At 34.8% G+C, this 18,942-nt stretch overlaps 1 pseudogene; it reads right to left on the minus strand.

The window, feature by feature from the left end:
- Nucleotides 1-12,792: 12,792 nt before the first annotated feature.
- On the minus strand, nt 12,793-13,140 carry LOC103690635 (60S ribosomal protein L22 pseudogene; annotated as a pseudogene).
- Between the last annotated feature and the right edge of the window lie 5,802 nt (nt 13,141-18,942).

The raw sequence follows: 18,942 nt of genomic DNA on the forward strand, positions 1-18,942 counted from the left end.
TACAGACTTCCTGCAATTTAATGAAAATAATGACACAGCATATTCAAATTTATGGACACAATGAAAGCTAAGAGAAAAATTCATACCATTGTGTCCTGGTGAAAAATTGGAGAGACCCTACTCTAGCGAATTAACAGTATACCTGATAGCTCTAGAACAAAAAGAAGCAAAAACACCAAAGAGAATTAGACAGCAGGAAGTAGAAAAACACAGGGAAGGAATCAACCAAATAGAAACGAAGAGAATGACACAAAGAACCAACAAAACCAAAAGCTGGTTCTTTGAGAAGACCAACAAGGTAGATAAACCTATATCCAACCTATCTACAGGGCCCAGGAACAGTTTCCAAATTAACAAAATCAGAAATGAAAAGAGAGACATAACAACAGAAACTGAGGAAATAGAAAAAAATCTTCAGATCCTACTACAAAATATTATACTCAAGAAAACTGGAAAATCTAGGTGAAATGGATGAATTTCTAGACAGACACCATGTACAAAGTTCAATCAAATGTAGATGAATTATCTGAACACGTTCATATAACCTAAGGTAATAGAAGTCATTAAAAACCTAATAACAACAACAACAACAACAGCAATAACAACAGCAACAACAACAACAGCCCAGGGTCTGGTGGCTTTCATGCAGAATTCTACCAGACCTTCAATGAGGAACTAATACCAACACTCCTCAAACTATTACATGAAATAGAAAGAGAAGAAATACTGCATAATTCATTGCATGAAACCACAATTTCTCTGATACCTAAACCACACGAGGATACTACATCCCCTGCCCCCACACCCCACACCAAAAAAAAAAAAAGACCAATTTCCCAGATGACTATCAATGAAAAATACTCAATACAAAATGACTGAGCCAGCTTGGGGAGTCAATAGGTTCTTCAGGGCCAGAACACAGCTTAAAAAGAAAACAAGATAATTAGACAACACTGAAGCATAATTCCAGTCAGTTCTGATGCTGAGCCAAGTTTATTTTTACCACTCTATTTTTATATCTTTTTAATTACATGCAAATAAAAAGTCAGTTCTAGATTAAGGAAAAACAGGACAACAATAAACACAATAGTCAATGGATAAGCAAGGCAATAAACAAAATCCCATTATCACTGAATCTAAGGGCTTAACAGGATGACCAAGGTAGCTCAGCCTTCTTCCCTATCCCAGTCCAAAGTCTTATTCTTACCTGAATCCTACTTCTTTGTTCTACCCCAAATCATTTTGTTTCCTGAAATTGCATCTCTGTGCTGGCCCATTATCATATACCTGCCTGAAACCTACTCCTTGTCTGGGCCTAATGTCAAACTCTTACAAAATTTCTAGAAGCAGGACCATAAGCTCTCCACAGCAAACCAAATCCAAAAACATATCAAACCTTCATTCACCGCAATCAAGTAGGCTTCATCCTAGGGATCCAAGGTTGGCTCAATATACAAAAAATCAATGGACATAATCTAATACATTAAAAAAAAACAAAAAATGTCACAGGGTCACTTCATTAGATGCTGAAAAAACATTTGACAAAATACAGTACCACTTCATTTCAAAGTATTGATAAACTGTAACTCAAGGCCTATACCTAAACATAATAAAAGCAATATATAACAAATTAACAACCAATATAAAAGTAAATAGAGAGATACTTGAAGCAATCCCACTAAAATCAGGGACAAGACAACAATGCCCTCTCTCTCTATGTCTATTCAATATAGTACTTGAAATTCTAGCTAGAGTAATAAGGCAATAAGAGGAAATCAAGTGGATATAAAATAAGAAAGAAGAAGTCAAGGTAACACTATTTGTACATGATATGGTAATATAGAGAAGTCACCCCCAAAATCCTACAGGGAACTTCACCAGCTAAAAAACAACTTCACCAAAGTGACTGGAAATAAAATTTACTCAATTAAATCAGTAGACTTCATTTGCACAAATGAAAATTGGGATGGGGAAATAATGACACAATAATTACACTAAATATGACTTAAAAAAAAAGAGAGTGAGAAAGGGCCTCAAATTCATTGACACTGGGAAAAATTGTCTAAATAGAGCTCCGATGGCTCAAGCTCTAAGATCAAGAATTGATATATATAGAACCTCATGAGTCTGAAAAGTTTGTGTACAGCAAATGAAATAGTCAAAAGGACACATTGGCAAAAGACTGGGAATCTTCACTAATACCATATTTTATCTAGGGCTAATATCCAAAATACATAAAGAACTCAAGAAGCAAACATGTAAAAAACCAAACAACCCAATTAAAAAAATGTGGTCTTAAACTAAACCGAAAATTCAGGATGAAGGAGTCTCAAAAGGTTGAGAAGCACTTGAAGAAATGTTTAAAGTCCTTAGTGATCAGGGAAATGCAAATCAAGATGACTTTGAGATTCTACCTTACACCAATCAGAAAGACTAAGATCAAAGCACCGGTGACACATGTTGGCGAGGACATGGGAGAAGAGCAGTCGTCCATTGTTCGAGGTACCACAAACTTGTAAAACTTGGAACTAAATTCAATGGACAAGGTCGTATATTGATGTTAAAATCATTTTGAAGTGAATTCCTTCTAATAATAATCTTCATTTTAATAACTTTGCCTTAGTTTCTAAAATATATCTGAAGTCTCATTGACATTGATATTCATGTCAATATAGTATACTCTCTGATATTTTATTAATATTTTAACTAGATTTCCTTATTTCATATTATTCAACAAGTGACACTAAAATTGTTTCAAATGGAGAATGATTCTATTATGACACAGCTATGTAGACACTCAGTTTCTGTTTATTTTTTCCACTAGATGAAATTATCTGTTTACTTTACAGCCTGACTGCTGTTTTCTTTCCCTCTTTTTCACAAAGTACCTTTCTCTCACCTTCTGCTACCATCCAGTCTGAAAACATACACAAAACATAATATATGTAGACTAGTCAGTTTGTATTACTATGTGTGTGTGTGTGTGTGTGTGTGTGTGTGTGTGTGTGAATGTGTGCAATAACCACTAGGACACTAGGATAAAAGTGGTTATAAATTTGCAAGATTTAACTGAGTGCATGAAACAGTTTAGATAAAGGAATGCAAGAGGAAGAATATATATTAATTGTAGTATAGTATATCATATTATAGTATACTATAGTATGTTTATATTAATCAAACAAATTTGTTGGAAAATCTACGTAGATTAATGTATGATCTGAAATATAGTTATCAGAAATGTTTGGTTTTTGCTAGTAAATTGATATGAGTTTTTAGGTATGACCAGGAATCCCTGTGACACAAAGGTCTTATCTTGAGTAAGATAGTTGAGATATGTCCAAAACCAAAATCTTATTCTCAGATTAGCAAAAATAGGAGTGCTTCTCTGCCTTAAATATTTACTCCATTGCCCAGTACATTGAAGCTTTATAAGCAGTGTGAGTGGTTGTCACATGAAGGGGATGCTTTGAGATCTTGTAGAGAATATGAGGGTGCCAGTTGTGAGAGCCATCAATTAAATCTGATAATAGTGGCTAACAAGAAAAATCAATATTACCAGAAAATTGTGTGTAATGTTGTTTAGAGTGCTTGCACTAAAATGGTCAGTAGTAACGAACTCATAGAACAATTAAGATCAGTTAGAGTGGGTTTATGTGACTAAGACCAAACATTTACACACTGTTTTAGATGAATCTCTTGAATTTATTTAAAAATAGTTAAATCCATCTTGAAGTGTGGAAATTTTAGAGTTTGAAATTTTAGAGCAATGTAAATAAGTTTAATGGAGGGGGGGAAGGTCAAAGACGTCCTTTAAAAAAAAGCAGAAGCAGAAGCAGAAGAAGAGGAAGTGCAAGAGGAAGAGAAAGAGGAAGAGGAAAAGGAGGAAAAGGAAAACGAGGAAGTAGAGAACATGGAAGGGGAGGAAGATGATGAGGAGGAAGAGGAAGTGGGGAAAGAAGAAAGAAGAAGTGGAGGAAGAAGAGAACACAGTGTGATGCATGGAACTAGGAAACAATTTACTTTTCAGTGAGTAAAGCCTGATGGCAAGAGTCTGTGCTAATCTCAGAACTATTGGTTGGAAGAGTATTATTTTGGAAGACCAAATGAATGTAGATATAATCAATCAATGCTAAAAGTTAGGTATTAAAGAAATAGTACAGAGCAGGTTTTCAGTGATGCTCTGTTTTCTGTTAATGAGATTCATTGACAGTGTTAGGAAAATATGTTGAATATTGGGAAAATGTACATGGATTGTCTAACAAGCCTGAGTTATATGATAGTATCTGCTGTAGATTTTTGTAATATAGCATAGCAGACAGTAAAGATGTGTTTTCAATGACTGAGATTGAATTACTTAACAGTTGAACATAGAGTAGAACATGTTTATAAGTTTTAACAGCGTCCAAAAAAAGAACATTTGTGGGCTGCAAATGCTTGATAATATATACATTATAATTATATCTTATTTGTAATAATTTAGTCAGATTCTGCCTGTCAAATGTTTATAACTGAACTCAACTTACATGGGTCTTAAAGAGATTTTTGAAGAATAAGCTTGTTTGTGTTAGGTTCACTGATTGAAGAAGGACCTTCTATGTATCAGCTTGTGCTTTTAAATAAAAAGCTCCATCTAGCACTGTTGAGCACTGCAATACATGTTATCAAAGTGAGAGAAACTGGAGTGTCTTACAATTTTTATACATAATTTGAATCTGTGTAAACCTACATTTAATTTTCCATAAATTTAGTGCATAAATTCTCCAATTAACTAATGTGAAAAGATGATTCTTTTTAGGAGTTATATAGTAAGATTTTATTTTGTAATATTATCACGTGTATTGTGGTTACCTACTGAGGTTCTAAGACCACACTGCTGTAGAAAATTAAAATGAAAAATTTCCTCTTGACTTTTGGTGTCTTTTGTGTAAGAATAGTAGATGCTTTAATGACTTGTGAGTAGCCTATAGTTGTTTGCTTTTTAATCTATCACTTTTTTTTTTCAATTTGAGAGAATGTACTTGGTATGAACATGTCCTCCTCTCATAAGATATTCATTGGGACAATATGAATTTTAGTGGAATTTAGGCTCATTTAACAAAGAGGACAAAGTCTTTATAATTTTTCAAGTCCGTTTTAGAGGATCACTGAGATAAAAGTAGCCATGGAAGGGAATGTTGGAAGATAACTGTGCTGTTTATGCACCTATCTTGATTGGTATGGCCAATTTTCCATTATCCTTTAATATTTAGCAGGATAATTTTATTAACTTTGAAAATAACTCATATCTCCTGTTGATTTTGAGTCATAGCAAGACAAACTTCAGAGAATATTAAAACAAGGAAACAGATAACAAAAGAACTACTAAATATCTAATATATTTTGCATGCAAGTTAAAATTCTGTCAAACAAGCAGAAAATCTCCCAGGAAGACATCTTGCACTTTCTCACATATTTTCCTTGAAAGATTTAGGCTCTGAATTTAATTCACAAATCATAATGTAGGAGTCAGAAGGTTTAGAAGACACCTTGTGAATAGAGCCTATTTATTCATCAATTCACATGAGCTCACAAACACCATGAGGATTGCAAGGCACTGTAACAGATTCTCTCATACAAATTGTGGCTGTTCACTTTCTGATTTATGTGACAACTCTACTTGTCTGATATTTTATGTTTCCTAAGGAGGAAAATGATGAATTTTAATGGTTTAAGGCTTTGCTGTTGTTGTTGTTGTTTTTGAAAGGTTGGAAATGTTCAAAACATATTATGTTGTGAAATAATACAATTGTTTTATTTAATCATAATGCTTGATTGTTTCGAGATGTTAAGACTTAGACTCTGATTGAAAGAGCACAAATCACAGCTTATGTTTGAAATACTTGTTTTGTTTTATCCTGAAATGCTTATTTTTAGGACTTGCTATTTACACAGGGAGCAAATGGAATTTTATAGATTAGGATTGAACTAAATTAGGACAAAATCTTAGAAGATATTACAGAAAATTGACATTAAGTGATAGCCACTGTTCTATCTTGGACATGTGACAATGATTACCTGTCTGTCATTACCAAGCTCACCACACCACCTAGAGACCTGAACAATTCTGAGACACAGTAGAAATGTGCAAGCCAGATGTTCTTTGGAGGAGTTGATCTCCAGGATACAAGGCTCTTCATCTGGATCCTAAATGATCAACATGAAAGTGATTATTCTCTTCTCACTTGTGGGATTCTTCGTCATTTGCAACAGTAAGCACCAAAATACTAGAGTGTTTTCATTTTCCAAATCCTGGGTATACTTGTTTCAGGGATTAATGATTTCACTACAAGATTCTTTTGTGTGGGAACTAAACCAAATTGACTTTTGTGCAAGGATTATACTGAATTCATAAATACATCCAGAATCCCTTGCAATATACATTTTATATCCTACAGGTGAAATAAATGTGGAAAGTAACAGTGAAAATTATGTCAACCTTCGAAATGTAACCTTCAAATTGTATGCATCTGCAAAGCACATGTCTAGAATTAATGAATCTGGAAGAAATATGCTTAACGTTTTAATGTCTGGGGGCGAAATTGGCATCTTCATGCAAATAATGCCAGGTAATCTACCTAATTTTAGTTACTGAGATGATCAACAAACTAATATCTCATTCAAAATGGAGAAATCTCACATTTGCTATTGAAGAGAAAAGACTGGGTCTTTTAGGTTTGTTTATTTTATTGAATAACATTTAATTTTGTATTACAGTTTTAGACTATGAATTGTTGAGAAATATAAGTTGAAGTGAAATTTCATCTGGATACCTAGTTTTGAAAATCGTTTTTTAACAAGTTCCTTAGTATAGAATTATTAGGTAGTTTAATAAAGGCTTATTATCTTAGGTGAATTAATTTTTTAGTAAGCAATTTGAGTTTAAGTTTATTGAGAAATCTTCAGTTGACAATTTTTTTATTGTAGATTGTATGACATGGACAAAGAGGGCAAGGAGAAACATGTTTAACAAATGGAGCCTTATATTTCACAGAAATGGGAAAGTAGGATATGGTATTATTAGTGAAGATGCCAGTGGATTGGGTTGTCATTTCATTCAATGAGTGCTCGGTGATCATAGTCTAAGTATTTAAGATATTTTATTTCTTTGCTATATATTAATCTTATATTAATGTATCATATATTAACATTTCCAATGAGGAAAGAATAGTGGAACATAGGTGATCATGGGATTTCTGGTTCAAGTCATCTATTGAAAGTAGTCCATTATCAGTTGTAAGAAATTATACTTGGGAATAGTGTGTATAGATTGAACTGAAGATAGCTAATACCTCCTTGTACTCCCTTCTTCTTCTCCTTCTCCTTCTCCTTCCTTCTCTTTCTCCTTCTCCTTCTCTTTCTCCCCCTCCTCCTTCTCCTCCTCCTCCTTATTATTATTATTATCTATTAAGTAAGTGCTATAAGGTAACTTAATACTTTCATTGGAGAATAAAGTAAGGTGTCATGGATTGGACAGGGTCGTTCAGGACAACTTCTGTTCTTGAAATATTTATGATATTCTGAGACCATAAGGCTCTTTTATTATTTCATTAAAGTAGAGGATTCTATGTTAGATTGTTATAATTAGTAGAAAATAGAGGTGAATACATGGGAAATTTGTAATTAAAATTCATATTACTGAGAGCAGTGTTAAGAAGAGTAAATATTCCATTGTTTCCCACTGCGGACATTTTCTCAGTAAGAACTAAATTCCATTTCAATTTATAGTGTATTCCATATGGTGTAGTTTCTAGGGAAATTATTTACATGATTTTGATTCCAAGTTTGTCTTCCAGAACAGAAAACTTTCTAACTTGTCATATGATAGTAAAATCTATTATTTCTAGTACACCACCTAAACTAGTTTTCATGAAAAAAGAATGTTAAACAGGATAAATTTGCAAGGCTAGATACACAGCAGGAAAATTTGGAAAGAAAAGACTGATGAAAATGGGATTGACTAAACCATATTTGCTCATGATAACTTTGTTTCATTCTTGTTTACCTTAAAAATATTTACATTGGCAGAAACACATTATTAAAAAAATGGAAAAAATCTCTTGAGTTTCAAAATTCATGGCTTTGGTTACAGTAATTTCACCCAACATTTTTCATCATAAAATTTATTAAAAATAATCTTGTGGTGACATATAGTACTTTGAGAATAGAATTATACAAAATACAGGAACATTTTAAAGATGTAATTTGGTGGAATGCATTTGGTGAATGGTATTTTTGAAAAAGATACAATGTAAGTGGCAGTAACATGATTTATGTGACTATGATATTCAGCTTACCAGAAAACTTTATAAAATATCAAAGAAATGTCAAACTTTCATCATAACATAAACTTGGATTTTCATGTTTCTATATATTTGTAAATGGCGAAGAAATTAGTAAATTTGTTTTGTAGTGATTATGGACATATAATTCTCCATCATATAGTTCTCCATCACAGTGATGTACAATTCCTTGGTGGGAATGGACTGCTGGGCTCAGGTGTTCCCTCTGAAAGCTGAAAGATCAGTCTGGGGATTTTGATCAACAAGGTCTAGTAGTGGTTGAATGTTTGGTAATGGAGTAAGCTTTAGTGCATCTCTATGAAAAAGTGGACATTGTGACATTAGACATGGCAGCAGTGGCTCATGAATATAATTCTGCTTTCTACTCCAAAGAACAATTTTGCTTCTTCATATTTTTTAATAATATTTTCATTTCTCACATCTCGAAGGACACTTTGAATTTTGCTTTAGAGGAATGATAGTTAAAGAAAGCACATTCAACATCCTTTCTCAGAATTTGATTCTAATTATTTTTATTATATTAAATCTAGCCAACAAAAATTATACTTAAAATCGAATCTAAACATTCAGTGTTTTATGTTGTCATGGTCTGCGTTTCTATATAAAAGCCATAGAGAACAAGTTTTCAAAAATATGTCTCAAAGACATATTTTATGTTCTATAGGTGAACGTCTACTAGACGGAGTCTGGGTAGCAGTTAACTTAGTAATTCCTACGAATATGTTTGGGTAAGTATAAACTCACACATACTGGCACAGCATATAATCAGATTACTCTTGCCTAGGCAATTGGTTTTCTATTTTGATAGCAAACATGAATACATGTTCTGTTATTAATTCAGACTGTAACTCCAATAGATAACTGTTTTCAAAGAAAGAAAAAAAGTTTATTGCAAAATAATCTGCTGCCCATGCAAATAGCACTAAAGGAAAGAACTATACCAAAGGACATGACAAACCCAAAAGAAATGAAGTTTTGCTCTTAATGTTTTGACTGTGTTTTATTTTCTAACTTTATAGATATTTTTCTTATAAATATTGAGTCACAGTTGAAGTGTTTCTACAAAACTTCTGAATGTTAGGCTATGTAAACCTTTGTGTCTACATGTATTTCTTATCTTTTATATTCAGTCACAGTTTTTAATGTTTGTTCTTTTTTCCCTATTCCATATGAATGTTTTTTATCTTACTTTAATTTATTATTAATAGTAAGAATTATTTAGATACCCATCAATTTCCTAAGACGTTATGAACAAAGTACAAAAATTTAGGATTGGGGGAAAATCTCAGAATTCAAGAAGTTTTTTTGAAAGGAAACCATAATCAGAATTATATTGCATTATATTATATCATATATCATATTATATTACTATATCTTATGAATACATATTCATATTATATGCATGGTTTATGCACATAGATATACATACACATGCACACACATATATATGAATACACATGTTTTGAATTTGATTTCTTTGACCCAAGTAATAACAAATAGTTTGGTTAAAAGGAATCCAGTACTGAAACTGGATCCCTACTTCAATGGTGTAATCTTGAAAAATCACACATTCTACTTACAGGTGTCTTTCAGAGGAAATTTGGACCAATGTGAGAAAAATTATTTGCTTCATTTTGCAATATAGGGTATTAAAATATATTTCTTTAGAGAGATTCTTATTCAAATCAGTTTTGTGGAACTGGCTGTGATATTGGAAATTTTGCCCTAAATGGAGAACATAATCTTAGGTCACTATGTAGTCGCAAGCTTGCAATCATCTACTGAAGATCACTGTATACAGATGAAGCAGTTCTGTATAAGTACACATAAAAAGAAATGCTTAGTATTATAATTTTGTAATTGTGGATACAAGATTGGCTTGAAAAAAGAAAGATGATGAAAGATGACCTCTGGTGTTTCCAAATTAAGGAACTATCATTGGTAGTTATAGTAGTTATACCTAGCATACTATCTAAATTAATTTTCTTCTTTTCTGCCTTCAATAGACTTCTGGTACTCACAAGAAAATGCTCTCTATTTTCCAGATAGTTCGAGTTTATCAGAAGACTAACATATTTGATGATACAGAAAGCTCTAATGAGAAATAAAATTGTGGAGACATTGGGTTACTATTGATTTAAATATGATCTTCCTAAAATACATTTGAGTACAACCATTAAAATCATTAACATTTTTAGTCTTTATTAGCAATCATGTCAAAATCATGAAATCTTAGCAGTGTGTTTAGATATGATAAATAAAGCATTTTAGCCTTATAAAGTGCCATGGTTCATATTATTTTAATATTATTGATGTGTATTTCCTTGTCTGTCTTCATGAAATGGTAGAGTTAGTTGAAATAGGTAGCCTAGTGACTCTCATATTTTACTTAAGCTTAGTATTCTTGATAGAGACTTGATGGGCTAAGTGCTCCTCTGCAGCCCTGTTGTCAATAGTAAAAATATACCAAAATTTAGTATCCATACTGAAAGGAACATTAGACAACTGTGTAATGGAGAGTTTACATCCATAGTAGTTGCTGAGAGTTGATTCATTTTGCAATGATAACATTGTTGAAATTCAATACAAACTGTTGAAAATATAACTATATGTCCCTTGCTAAGAGAGTTCTTGCAATATCAAGAGTACTCAGAAAAGTAGTCATGATCTTTGCTTACTTTTTTATGCCTGCTTGACATAAGCCAGCAATATTTGAGAAGAGAGAGCTTTGATACTGGAAATTCCCTGGAAAAACAAGCTATAAAGAGACCCATATGTTTTTCTTTTAAATTGGTGATTGATGTGTGATCTGAAGGAACTCATCACCATGTGGTTTCTGATAACTCTTGTATATTTGTCTTGGGTTCTATAAGAGATCAGGATAAATAAATCTATAGAAGCAATCCAGTGAAAATCACTTCTTCATATATAATGTCCTATATTCATTTTCCTATCTAGTTTGTGTTCTTGTCTTTGCTTTCATCAAAGAAATGTCACTCCAGTTTTATATAAAAATATAGACCCACTATTCTCCAAGTTGCTTTTGTACATGGTGTTTATCACAGTAACAATGAAACTAATTAAAAAGAGATACAGTTTTTGAAGAGGATATTTGTACAAATATCTAGTAGCCCAAATCAAATAAAATATTCACTAGATATGGCAATGTTTAATGATGGCTCACTAACACTTGTCAATGATGATGATTTCGTTTTTTATTTTAATATTTTTTATAGTCCAGACATTATCCCCATAACCTTCTACCATCTGACAGTTTTTCATTCCATTCCTCCTCACCACTTTCCAAGAGGCTGTCCCCACCACACCAACCCCATTCCTGAAAACCTCCTAACTTACTGAGGCCTCAAGTCTCTCAAGAGTTATGTAATTCTCTTACTGAGGGTAGGCCAGGCAGTCCTTTCTGTATGTGTGTCAGAATCCTAATATCAGCTGATGTATGCTCCATGGGTTGTGACTTAGTGTCTGAGAGATCTCCAGGTCAGTTGAGACTGCTGGTCTTCCCATGGGGCTACCCTCTTCCTCAGCTTCTTTCACCTTTTCCCCAATTCAACTATAGAGGTCACTGTCTTCCATCTATTGGTTGGGTGTTAATATCTGCATCTGATATTTTCAGCTGCTAGTTAGACCTCTTAGACGGCAGCCATGCTAGGTGCCTATGTGCAAGAACAGGATAACATCAGTAAATTTTCCAGGACCCCAGGCCTGCCCTTGAGCTAGTTCCCAATTTGATCCTTTCTCTCTTCTCCAATTTTGTATCTACAGTTCCTTCAGACAGGAACAATTCTGAGTCATAATTTTTGACTGCGGGATATCAAACCCATCCCTCCACTTGATGTCCTGTCCCTCCACTGGAGATGGACTGTATAAGTTCCATCACCCCACTGTAGAGCAAGTCATCCAAGGTCGCTCCATTTGAGTCCTAAATGTCTCTCACATCCCAGGTTTCTGGTGTCTTCTAAAGGTCTCTCCATCTCCTACCTCCCAATGTTGCCTATTTCTATCCTTTCTTTTGGCCTTCAGGGTTTCCATCATGCCCTATCATAGCCTGATCATGTTCCCAATTTTCTCTCTCTGCCTCCTTCCCCTATCAGATCCTTACCTCATTTTGCCCTTTCCCCATGATAGTTATCTTCTTCCTTCCAGTTTGGATTGAGTCATCCTCGCTTGGGTCATTTGACTTGTTAAATCTTGAGTCCTGTGGGTTTTTTCCTGTGTATTCTGTACTATTTTTAGCTAATATCTGTTTATTAGGTAGTATATACCATGCATGTACTTTTGGGCCAGAGTTACCTCACACAGCATGATATTTTCTACTTACATTCATTTACCTGCAAAACTCAGGATGTCTTCATTTTGTTGTTGTTGTTCCTAATTTTTTATGAATTAATATAAGACATTGCAGACCAATTTTAATCCTAGTACTCTTCTACCATTAATCCTGGTTAATCTTGAAGCAACAGAGCTCATAACTCTCTTTCATGTTGACAACATGCAGCCAAACTCAGAGGTTGCTCTTCAAATATCTTTGGGGAGATATTTCTAATACCTTTTGGAGAAAGGCACCTTGGAAGTGACAGTGATTGTTCTTGTCCCACTTGAAAGTTACAGCCATTCTGCCAAAGTTGCCAGCTTTCACATTCACTTTGATTCCTCCTGGAGGAACTGCTCAAAATTGCAGATCCATGATTCCATCTTCTACAGTGTGAGTGAAGTCAAAGCTGAACTTCAAACCTGCTTCTTTTTTGTCCCCCATTGCCTCAAGCTTCTTCACAGGTAACATGGGAGCAGAGGAGCTGTCCCTATTGTTAATAGCTGAGTAGTATTCCATCCTGCAAATGAAAAACATTTTCTATATTCATCTTTCCATTATGGAACATCTGTGTTGTTTCCAGGTTTTGGCTATCATAAGTAAAGTGGATATGAACAAAGCAGAACACATGATCCTGTGGTGTGGTAGGGTGTCTTTTGTGTATATCAACAAGAGTGGAATAGCTGAGTCTTCAGGTAAATCTATTTCCAATTTTGTGAGGAATCTACAGATTGATTTCCTGAGTTGTTGTACCAGTTTGCAATCCAAACAGCAATGGGGAAGTGTTCCTCTTTCTCCATATTCTTGCCAGTATGTGCTGTCACTGGTGTTTCAGATAAGTTTGTAATGACAGTATCAGCCTTTTTAGGACATAAACAGTTGCTTATTGAAATCCTAAACATGTACACATTTCATAGTGGATGTGCATTAATATTCCAAATTGTGCAAAATAAAACAAGTGCATTAGCCAAAATTTTGTCTTTGTGTACTTTTTGATTTACTGCAGGTAATCGAGTTTAGTTATACAAAGAAAAAGTAGGACATTTTCTTATTACTGTCTTCCCTTGTTGCCATATGATAGAGAAATCTTATTTAAAGTTATTTTCTTCTTATCATGATGTTATTTATGAAATTCTGAAGCTGATACCTCATTTCCTATTATAGCTGATGTGTTTGATCATTATTTTGCTAGATGTTTTCAAAACCAAATATAGAATGTGATGTGTGTTGTATTCAATAGAGGATTTTCATTTCTTTTACTCTATCTAATTAACAGAGTCCCCTCCTTGTATTTTTTCATGAGATATTTGTAGTTCTTGGCAAAACAAAATAATCTTTATATCATCAAATATTTTTTTTCCTATGATAACATCTTTTGAATTGGCCAGTAAGATCTCATCCAAACCATGGTAAATTTTAGATTGAGGAATCTGTAAAAATGACTTTAAAAGCTCTTTAGTAATGCACCTGCTCTGTTCCAGATAGCCTTGTTTTCACCCTTCTCAACACATCTGCAGAACTTTCAGTTGATCTGCTGCATTTGGGGCAGTACATAAGACCTTCCCATAACACTGCAGCAGCTGTGACCCCAAGAAGCCCAGCAGACAGGACCCCCATCTCTCTGAATGAAAACCGTTTCTGTTCTGGGTTGCACCTGCTCTGAGGCAGATTGGCCTGTTTGCCATATCAGTACCACAAGTCTCTCCCATCAGATCCACTGCAACCATGAGAGCATGATTGACACCCTCCCAAATAATCTAAATAATCACAGTATTGTGAGTCCTGTGAAGTCAAGCAGCAACAGGGCCATTTCTCTCTGTGCAGATGTCACTTCCTTTCTTGTCTCCACCTGCTACAGAGCAGATAAGCTTTCCTGCTCCTTCCTCATAAGTCTGCAGGTCTTCTAGGAGATGGCCACAGTCAGCATAGCAATCTATGAATCGCTGAGGAGATCTACTGCAGCTGGCCCCAGAGAGCTCCTACAAGATCTGCTGCAACCCTGAAACACAGGAAGTAAGTCACAAACAGAGATATGCAGATTAGCTAAACCCTAAGATAACCAGATGGTAAGAGGCAAGCACAAGATCATAAACAACAGCAACCAATATACTTTGATACCATTAGAATCCAGCTCTCCCAATACAGCAAGCCCTGGATACCTCTACACAGCAGAAAAGTGTGATGTGATCTAAAATCCAATCTCATGAAAATAATATAGACCTTAAAGGAGGATATAAATAAATCACTTAAAGAAACACAGGAAAACACAGTTAAACCATTACAAGTGGTTAAAGAGGAGACAAACAAAATTTTCATAAAGAAATGCAGTAAAACATAATCAAAGAGGTGACAAAATTGAACAAAGCAATCTGAGATCTAAAAATGGAAATAGAAACAATAAAGAAATGACAAATAGAGGGAATGTAAAACCTAGGAAAGTGGTCAGGAACCACAGATGAAAGCATCAACCACTGGTATAAGAGATAGAACAGAGAATGTCAGACATATAAGATACTATAGGAAATATTGGCATAACAGTAAACAAAAATTCAAAGCATAAAAACTGCTAACCCAAAACATCCAAGAAATCTAAGAAACAATGAAAAGACCAAACCTAAGGATGATAGGATTGGAAGAGAGTGAAGATTACCAGCTCAAAGGACCAGAAAACAGTTTCAGCAAAATCATAGAGGAAAACTTGCACAATCTAAAGAAAGATGTGGCCGTAAATTACAAGAAGTCTACAGAAAACAAAATAGATTCAACTGGAAATGAAAATACTCTTGTCACATAATAATCTATACACAAGATGCATAGAACAAAAAAGAATATTGTAAGTTATAGGTAGAAAAACAAGAAGTAACATATCAGGGCAGACCTACACGAGATACACGAGAATTCTCAATAGAGACTATTAAAGCCAGAAGATCCATGACAGATGTCATGCAGAACCTATAAAAATACAAATTCCCCTCAGGCTACTATGCTTAAGAAAATTCGCAGTCATCTTACTTGGTGAAACCAAAATATTTCATGACAAAACCAAATTTAAACAATATATATCTAATAACCTACTCATACAGAGGATTCTAGAAGAAAAACACTATGACAATGAGAGGATACTAATGAAAACAAGAAATTAATCATCTCAAAATAAACCCAAAAGGAGAGAAACAAACACATAATATCACCTTTTACAATGAACATAATAAGAACTAACAATCATCTGTCTTTATTTATTTATTTATTTATTTATTTATTTATTTATTTATTTATTTATTTATTTTTTGGTCGGGAAAAGAGTTTATTGTATTATCACAGGAGTCTCCTACTGAATTCTTCACAGAAGACAAGCGCGAGAGTGCATTCAAGGCACACACAGCATTTACTGAAGCCTGTCTAGTCTCATAAATAAAACCCGATTTCAGCAACACTTCCTTGTTCCAAATTAAGTCCAAAGGCTAGTAGATTTAGTCTTGATTTGAAAATGTCCCAAAATAAAGCGGTTAAGGTAGCATCAGATTCTACTCATTTTGATCCAGACTGAGGTTCATGATCCATTAGGGGATATCGAGTTCTTGGTGAAATTTCCAATGTTCCTTGGCAATGTGTCCTACCGTATTTATTTGTATTATAAATAAAGTTACTTGGCCTGGCCTTGCCGGTTGGCGTGCTGATGAAGGTGGAGTTTGGGAAACCTTTTACTTTTCCTGCAAGTAGACTGGCTTAGCCTCTTCTATGTGGCTCAGATGTAAACTGTGTCTAATGTACAGAATAAGAGTTTGATCATGAGATAGTCCATGGGTAAAGGTATGTTTATTATATTTATTCATTTCCATTTCAAAATATATCTCCCTTCATGGATTCACCTCTGCAAACACCCCATCTCTTTTTTCCTCTACTAGGGTGCTTTTCCACCTATTCACCAATTCCTGGCACAGCACTGAAACCTCCTTATATGCTGGGCATCAAGCCTACTCAGAAGCAAGACCTGCCCCTCACACTGATGAAAGATAAGTCTGTCCCATGCACTTATGTAGCTAGAGACATGGATTTCTCCATGTATACTCTTTGGTTTGATGTGTAGTCTCTGGGAGGTCTTGGTAGTTCACTTAGTTGATATTGTTCTTCCTATGAGGTTGCAATTTCCTTTAGCTTATTCAAACCTTCTCCTAGCTCTTCCATTGTTGTCCCAGTATCAGGCCAATGGTTGTCTGTGGATATCTTTATCTGTATTAGTCACATACAGGAATAAATCCTAAGAGGACAGCTATACTCCGTTTCTCAGAGCAAGCACTTTCTGGCATCAGAAATAGGGTTGTGGTTTTGAGTCTGCAAATGGATTTGATCCCTAGGAGGGGTAGGTTCTGGGTGTTGGAAGCTTGTGAGGCAGTTGCAGAATAGGATCCTTCCATGGGCACAGGTACAAACAAGAAGAAACCAAAACTTTCAAACATCATAGATGGAGAAGCTGAAATATTCCATGAGAAAACCAAAATTAAAAATTATCTATCTCCCAAATGATACCTACAGAAGGAATAATCCATCACTAGGATGATACTCAGAGAGAGAGAGAGAGAGAGAGAGAGAGAGAGAGAGAGAGAGAGAATATTAATCAGGTCACAATAAACCAAAAGGAAAGAATCACATACATGCAATCCCACCTATAAAAACAAACATAATAGGAACCAACAATTATTTCGTAAATATCTCTCAACATAAATAGACTCAATTCTTCTATGAAAAGGCTTAAGCTAACAGATTATATACACAAGCAGGATCCAATATTTTGCTGCATACTAAAAAGGCACTTCAATGAAAAAGATAGCCACTTTCTCAAAATTAAGTGGTTGGACAGAAATGTTTTCCAAGAAAATGGTCCCAAGGAATAAGCGTGAGTTCTCATTCTAATATCCAATAAAATATACTTACGGGGAAGTGGAAGATAGGGGCACTGGAGCTGCAGGTCCCCTGCGCTCCAGACACCTCCAGGACCTGAAGGGATCGGATCAACAGTTCTGTGAACTCGAATCCCGTGGGAGGAGAGCTAAACCTTCAGAGAGGCAGACACGCCTGGGAAGCCAGAAGAGACTACACACTGCCCACATTTCTGACTCCAGAGGAAAACACCTAATATAGTAAACATAGTAAAAGCAATATACAGAAAACCAGTTGCTAACATTAAACTAAATGGAGAGAAACTTGAAGCCATCCCACTAAAATCAGGGACTAGACTAGGCTGCCCACTCTCTCTCTACTTACTCAATATAGTTCTTGAAGTTCTAGCCAGAGAAATCAGACAACAAAAGGAGATCAAGGGGGATACAGATTGGAAAAGAAGAAGTCAAAATATCACTATTTGCAGATGATATGATAGTATATTTCAGTGATCCCAAAAGTTCCACCAGAGGACTACTAAAGCTGATAAGCAACTTCAGCAAAGTGGCTGGGTATAAAATTAACTCAAATGAATCACTAGCCTTCCCCTACACAAAAGAGAAAGAAGCCAAGAAAGAAATTAGGGAAACGACACCCTTCATAATAGTCCCAAATAATATAAAATACCTCGGTGTGACTTTAACCAAGCAAGTAAAAGATCTGTACAATTAGATCTGCAAGCCTCTGCAGAAAGAAATTGAAGAAGACCTCAGAAGATGGAAATATCTCCCATGCTCATGGATTTGCAGGATTAATATAGTAAAAATGGGCATTTTACCAAAAGCAATCTACAGGTTCAATGCAATCCCCATCAAAATACTAATCAAATTCTTCAGAGAGTTAGACAAAAATATTTGCAAATTCATCTGGAATAACAAAAAACCCAGGATAGCTAATACTATCCTCCACAATAAAAGGACTTCTGGGGGAATCACGATCCCTGAACTCAAGCAGTACTACAGAACCATAGTGATAAAAACTGCATAGTATTGGTACAGAGACAGACAGATAGAACAACGGATTAGAATTGAAGACCCAGAAATGAACCCACACACCTATGGTCACTTGATTTTGGACAAAGGAGCCAAAACCATCCAATGGAAAAAAGATAGCATTTTCAGAAAATGGTGCTGGTTCAACTGGAGGTTAACATGTAGAAGAATGCAGATTGATCCATGCTTATCACCCTGAACAAAGCTTTAGTCCAAGTGGATCAAGGACCTCCACATCAAATCAGATACACTCAAACTAATAGCAGAAAATGTGGGGAAGCATCTCGAACCCATGAGCACGGGAGAAAATTTCCTGAACAAACCACCAATGGTTTATGCTCTA

The sequence above is a fragment of the Rattus norvegicus genome, chromosome 7 (genome assembly GCF_021556685.1).
Source record: "Rattus norvegicus strain SHRSP/BbbUtx chromosome 7, alternate assembly SHRSP_T2T, whole genome shotgun sequence".
NCBI classification, from domain to species: domain Eukaryota; kingdom Metazoa; phylum Chordata; class Mammalia; order Rodentia; family Muridae; genus Rattus; species Rattus norvegicus.